Raw genomic sequence first — 6926 nt, 5'->3', positions numbered from 1 at the left:
CGTGCGTGCGTGCGTGCGTGCGTGCGTGCGTGCGTGCGTGCGTGCGTGCGTGTGTGTGCTTCTTTGTTGTCAATAAGCGTTCGTATACGATGTTGACGCCATCTTTGGTCACTTCGTAGATGTGCTGATAACTCACACTATAATAAACACTGCTAGTTACCTCACCATTCGTCGAGTGCGTTTTTATTTACGAGCGCCGGCGTGCTTCGACATACGCAAACTCTCCCACTCAATGTCTGTATAGCTCCCTATTGATTTTTTTTTCATAAACGAATATCCGGAACAATTACACATACACATATGATTGGCACTAAGATTAAGATTCTGCGTTTCGACTCCAGTTCAGTAAATGCTTTTTTCGTGTTAGCTTCTCAGTGACGAGGTGCGTCTTGATCGAGTTTGGCAACGTCTCGATCCCACCCTCCCGTATTTATTCTGCTACGAGAATTTCTATATATCCTACAGCAATTTCGTTAGATTGCACTTTGCGAGATAGCTCTCATTGCTATCAACGATTGCCGTATGCTGCATTGGATGCACGTGGCCACGCCAGACAAGGTATTTTCTATTTCACAAATGGTGACAATTTTTGTTATGTGACATAGACGACTATAATTACTTGGTTTTTAACAAATATTGATATAGGCCGGTAGTTGGTGTTCTATTGCTAGCACTGTAAGTCTGCGTAGTAGCAAACGCCACGCAAGGAACTGCACAGTGACAATGTTCTTCATTGATAGGGTAATGGTTAGAGGGTGTGCGGTCAGATAAGTGTTACATCCAGGTAACCGAGTTGCTCGAGTATAATCGGAGTCGTCGATGAAGTCGTCATGCATGGTTTAGTGATCGAGAGTCACTCCTTTTCTATTCTGATACACACTTAAAAATCCTCATTTAGTGTTATCACCCAACAAAGGTAATCTAACACCATTGGAAATATTTTTGAATTCTAGGATTTTTGATACTTTTGCCAAATACTAGAGTAGCTCATGTTGGTTTTGTATGCAATTTATGTCTAGAACTAAACTCTTCAAGAATCCACTAATTGAAGGTCCAGAAACAATATTTGGTTGGTAACACATTTCCCACTGACGGCGAAATAGCTTTTTGGGCCACGCTCTTTTCGAGCAAAGTACTACCATCCATCGTGACTGTATCTACAGAACCGTTTAACCTAGGAGGTTAACCACTCAAAATGTGCGCAATGGCCGCATTATGGGGGGTTAGTAATACATTTTCATGCGATTTCAGCATGTTACGCACTACAATTATTCGTAATTGTTCCTGTTCCTATTGTTCAATTACTTGATTCCTGAGAGTCCATGGAGACATGATACAAGATTGCGTGGCACAGCTTTGCTGTTGATCCTAAGCGCTGCGCGTGGATGAGACGCGCAGTTCCGCAGGATATGCGCACGCGACCGTGGGGATGTTTAAGTATGAAGCGCTGTCCGCCTTTGTTCTTCGGGTTTGGCCGGACAGAAGCAGTAGCATTATGGAATCTCTTAAAGCATAAAAAAGATCTTCATGTGGCACAGCTGATGGAATGGTGTAACTTGGGAGACAAAGATGACAGTGAACTGAGCCTACACCATGAGTTCAATGCAAGTTCTACGAAGATTGTCCATGTTCGTGCGAATACGCTTCTGGATTACATAAAATCTATTAACAATCCGTTCGGCGCTGGAATCAGACTTCAGAACATCTCTACTGGAGCTGACATACCCCAGGAGATTGTTGACGGATTACTTGAATGCCTGGAAATTGTGAGAAGAGTTATCAAGAATTTGTTGAGACCAGATTTCAGGATAAGGAGAAGCACCTACATGATACAATCCCTACCAAGCGCAAGACTGTTTTCGTGAAACGTACTTCTAATCCATCCACAGCAAAGAAATCGATGGCGAAAAAGAGTGCTGCAGAAACGATTAAGTACATTTACTATGTTAGAGAAAGAGGGCACAGCATGCTAGAACTCTTAAAGTATGAATTGACCAGCACATCCCAGTTCCTCACCACTGAATGTAAAGATGGCATCAAATTGAAGAAGCCCGATAAAGCCTCCTTAGCCAGGGAACTTGTCAGTCAATTTCCACAGGAGACGAGGAATGTAAAGAGTGACGCTCAAATGACAATAGTGGACTTCATGGCAATTGTGCGTAAACTACCGATGAAAAAGATGGGCCTTCACACATTCGGGGAATTGGCTGAAAGTCTTTCCAACAGCATTCTTGCTACAGGCTCCGAGTCTACAAGAATAGACATTATTTTTTATGTTTATCAAAAATTATCAATCAAGCAAATGGAACGGGCACAGAGAAGTTCTTCAGAACAAATCACTATTACCATTAGGTCTGACAATCAGAAACTCCCTGTCGATCTTGATATGTTCTGGAGCTCAATGTTGAACAAAGTTCGGTTGCAGGCGTATGTCTAAGTGGATGCTGCAGAATGTCGAGTCGGACAAGGAGATTTTCTTTGGAGGAGTATATGGGGTGAATGCAGGAAATTGTTAGCTGGCACTGAAACACAGATCGCAGAGCTCTCAAGCAACCAAGAAGAAGCCGACGACAGAATTATGTTTCATATTAATGATGGTGTTGTGAAACACGGGGTTCAATCAGTCTTGGTTGACTCATCTGACACAGATGTTTTTGTCAACCTCATCTTCCACTTCAACAAAACCTGGCAACTACAAAAGCTGTACGTGAAGCTTAGTAACCGGAAAACAAACAAAAACTGTACCAGTCGACCTGTTGGTTGATCAACTGAACAACGGTTTGGTGTCGTGTCTCCCAGCCATTCATGCTTTTAGCGGTTGCGACAGTACCAGCAAGGTGAGTCCAAAGCTGTCTGGCCTAAAAGCATCCATGGATCTCTCCCTACTGAAAGGGTTTGGTGTAGAAGAACTGTCACCACAGATAACAAGCAATGCTGAAAAGTTCCTTGTGTCTGGATTAAAGAAGACAGACTGTTCCACTTTTGATGAATATCGATTGGAGCAGTACCACAACTCCAAGAAAGAACTGGACTTCAACCAGCTTGTGTGCTGTTCATCAACGCTACGAGAACACATAAAGCGAGCATATCTGCAGTGTAAGATGTGGTTGCAAGCCCCAACTCCTGCAGTCACCAAACCAGATCTACTCCAGTATGGATAGGAAGCAACGGATGTTGGCATAACACCAGTGATACTGCCAGTATACTATCGTGCAGGCCCGATGACCTGACCCCTCCATGCAAATGCCAAACATAATGTATGAGGACCAAAACGTGCACTTGCAGAGAAAGGAACATAAAATGTGTGACGTTTTGTGGCTGTAGTAAAGGCAAAAAGTGTAGAAATCCAAATAACAGGAACAATTACGAATAATTGTAGTGCGTAACATGCTGAAATCGGTTATTGGCAATTATCTTAAAAATCATTGACTTTTAGATATGAAAATGTATTACTAACCCCCATAATGTGGCCATTGCGCACATTTTGAGTGGTCGGGCAACCTCCTAGGTCCAACAGTTCTGTAGATACAGTCACGGTGGATTGTAGTACTTTGCTCGAAAAGGGCGTGGCCCAAAAAGCTATTTCGCCGTCAGTGGGAAATGTGTTACCAACCAAATATTGTTCCTGGACCTTCAATTAGTGGATTCTTGAAGAGTTTAGTTCTGGACATAAATTGCATACAAAACCACCATGAGCTACTAGAGTAAGATAACAGGCATCATTATTTTTTGGGAGAATTTTGTTCGACCGTTCTTATACGTATAAAGTGGAGTCGGGCGGGCCGACAGCACGTGCGTTAAGTAAAATCTGATCTACATAATCCACTTTACCCGCGACATCGCACCCCGATTCCCAGCTATGCTAATGTACATGAAAAAAGGTGGTCCGGCGTCGGTCGCCGTTGACTGCTGGGATAATTTTCTTCGACCGTTCTCCCTGTTCTCCCCGGGTTACGTTATACGTTCAAAGTGGAGCCGGGCGGTTGCGTCGGTCGCCGTTGACTGCTGGGATAATTTTCTTCGACCGTTCTCCCTGTTCTCCCCGGGTTACGTTATACGTTCAAAGTGGAGCCGGGCGGTCCGACGGCACGTGTGCATGGTAAAATCTTATCTATGAATTTCAGTTTGCTCGCAGCATCACACCCTGCGTATCCCGCTATGCCCATATTAATGTACCAGAAGATGGTGGTCATACGGCGGTCACCGTTGACTGCCAAGAAAAGTTTATGCGGCCGTTCTTATACGTTAAAAATGGAGCCGGGCCCAATTTTAGATCGGGTTTTACTAAGCACACGTGCTGTCGGTCCGACAGCACGTGCATGTGCTTGGTAAAACCCGATCTAAAATATTTACTTTGCTTGCACCATTCCGCCCTGGGTTCCCCGCTATACCTATAGTAATATACAGAAAGATGACGCTCGTGCGTCTGTCACCGTTGACTACCAAGGGAATTTGCTTCGGCCGTTCTTATACGTTCAAAGTGGAGCCGGGCGGGGCGACAGCCCGTGTGCTTGGTAAAATCCGATCTATAATAATTACTTCGCTCGTAGCATCACGCCCTGGGTTCTCCATTATGCCTATATTAATGTGTAGGAAGACGGCGCTCGTGCGTCGGTCACCGTTGACTGCCTAGAGAATTTCCTTCGGCCGTTCTTACACGTTCAAAGTGAACCCACCGCACGTGCGCTTGGTGAAATGCAAACTATAATATTCACTTAGCTCGCAGCATCACGCCCTGGGTCCCCCGCTATCCTATTCTAGACGAAAAGAACACTGCGACGTCGGTCGCCATTGCCTGCCAATAGAATTTCCTTCTGTCGTTCTTATACGTTTAAATAAAGTGGAGCCGGGCGGGACGACAGCACGTGTGCTTGGTAAAATTCGATCTATAAAATTCACATCGCTCGCAGCATCACGCCTTGGGTTCTCATGCACTATGCCCATTTTAATGTTCAGAAAGACGGCGCGCGTGCGTCGAGCACGTTGACTGCTAAGAGAATTTTCTTGGGCCGTTCTTATACGTTCAAACTGGAGCCGGGCGGGGCGACAGCACGTGTGCTTAGTAAAATCCGATCTATAAAATTCACATCGCTCGCAGCATCACGCCTTGGGTTCCCCACTATGCCCATATTAATGTTCAGAAAGACGGCGCTCGTGCGTCGGGCACCGTTGACTGCCAAGAAAATTTTCTTGAGCCGTTCTTATACGTTCAAACTGGAGTCGGGCGGGCCGACAGCACGTGTGCTTGGTAAAATCCTATCTATAATATTCTCTTCTTTCGCAGCATGACGCCATGGGTCCCCCGCTATGCTATTCTAGATGAAAAGGGCACTGCAACGTCGGTCGCTATTGCCTGCCAATAGAATTTTATTCGGTCGTTCTTATACGTTCAAAGTGGAGCCGGGCGGGCCGACAGCACGTGTGCTTGGTAAAATCCTATCTATAATATTCTCTTCTTTCGCAGCATGACGCCATGGGTCCCCCGCTATGCTATTCTAGATGAAAAGGGCACTGCAACGTCGGTCGCTATTGCCTGCCAATAGAATTTTATTCGGTCGTTCTTATACGTTCAAAGTGGAGCCGGGCGGGCCGACAGCACGTGTGCTTGGTAAAATCCTATCTATAATATTATCTACCCTTGCAGCATCACGCCCTGGGCTCCCCGTTATGCTAATCTACACGAAAAAGGCGCTCCGATGTCTGTCGCCATTGACTGCTAAAAGAATTTTCTTCGGTCGTTCTTATACGTTCAAAGTGTAGCCTGGCGTGGCGACAGACGTGTGCTTGGTAAAATCCTATCTATAATATTCTATTCCTTCGCAGCATGACGCCATGGGTCCCCCGCTATGCTATTCTAGACAAAAAGAGCACTGCGACGTCGGTCGCCATTGACTGCCAATAAAATTTTTTTCGGTTGTTCTTATACGTTCAACGTGGAGCCGGGCGGGGCTACAGCACGTGTGCTTGGTAAAATCCGATCTATAATATTTACTTCGCTTGCAGCATCACGCCCTGGGTTCCCCACTATGCCTATATTAATGTTCAGAAAGACGGCGCGCGTGCGTCGGGCACCGTTGACTGCCAAGAGAATTTTCTTGGGCCGTTCTTATACGTTCAAACTTGAGCCGGGCGGGCCGACAGCACGTGTGCTTGGTAAAATCCGATCTATAATATTTTCTTCCCTCGCAGCATCACGCCACGGGTCCCCCGCTATCCTATTCTAGACGCAAAAGTAGCTACGACGTCGGTCGCTATTGACTGCCAAGAGCATTTTCTTCTGCCGTTCTTACACGCTCAAAGTGGAGCCGGGCGGGCCGACAGCACGTGTGCTTGATAATATCCAATCTGTAATATTCACTTAGCTTGAAGCATCACGCCCCGGGTTCCCCGCTATGCTATACTCCGACGTCAGTCGCCATTGACTGCCAAGAGAATTTTCTTCGGTCGTTCCTATACGTTCAAAGTGGAGCCGGGCGGGCCGACAGCACGTGTGCTTGATAATATCCAATCTGTAATATTCACTTAGCTTGAAGCATCACGCCCCGGGTTCCCCGCTATGCTATACTCCGACGTCGGTCGCCATTGACTGCCAAGATAATTTTTTTCGGTCGTTCTTATACGTTCAAAGTGGAGCCGGGCGGGGCGACAGCACGTGTGCTTGGTAAAATTCTATCTATAATATTCACTTCGCTCGTAGCATCACGCCCTGGGTTCCCCACTATGCCTATATTAATGTGTAGGAAGACGGCGCTCGTGCGTCGGGCACCGTTGACTGCCAAGAGAATTTTCTTGGGCCGTTCTTATACGTTCAAACTTGAGCCGGGCGGGCCGACAGCACGTGTGCTTGGTAAAATCCTATCTATAATATTCCCTTCCCTTGCAGCATCACGCCATGGGTCCCCCGCTATCCTATTCTAGACGCAAAA

This window comes from Priapulus caudatus, unplaced genomic scaffold (assembly GCF_000485595.1).
Source record: "Priapulus caudatus unplaced genomic scaffold, Priapulus_caudatus-5.0.1 Scaffold88, whole genome shotgun sequence".
Lineage (NCBI taxonomy): Eukaryota > Metazoa > Priapulida > Priapulimorpha > Priapulimorphida > Priapulidae > Priapulus > Priapulus caudatus.
This window is presented reverse-complemented; position numbering follows the sequence as displayed.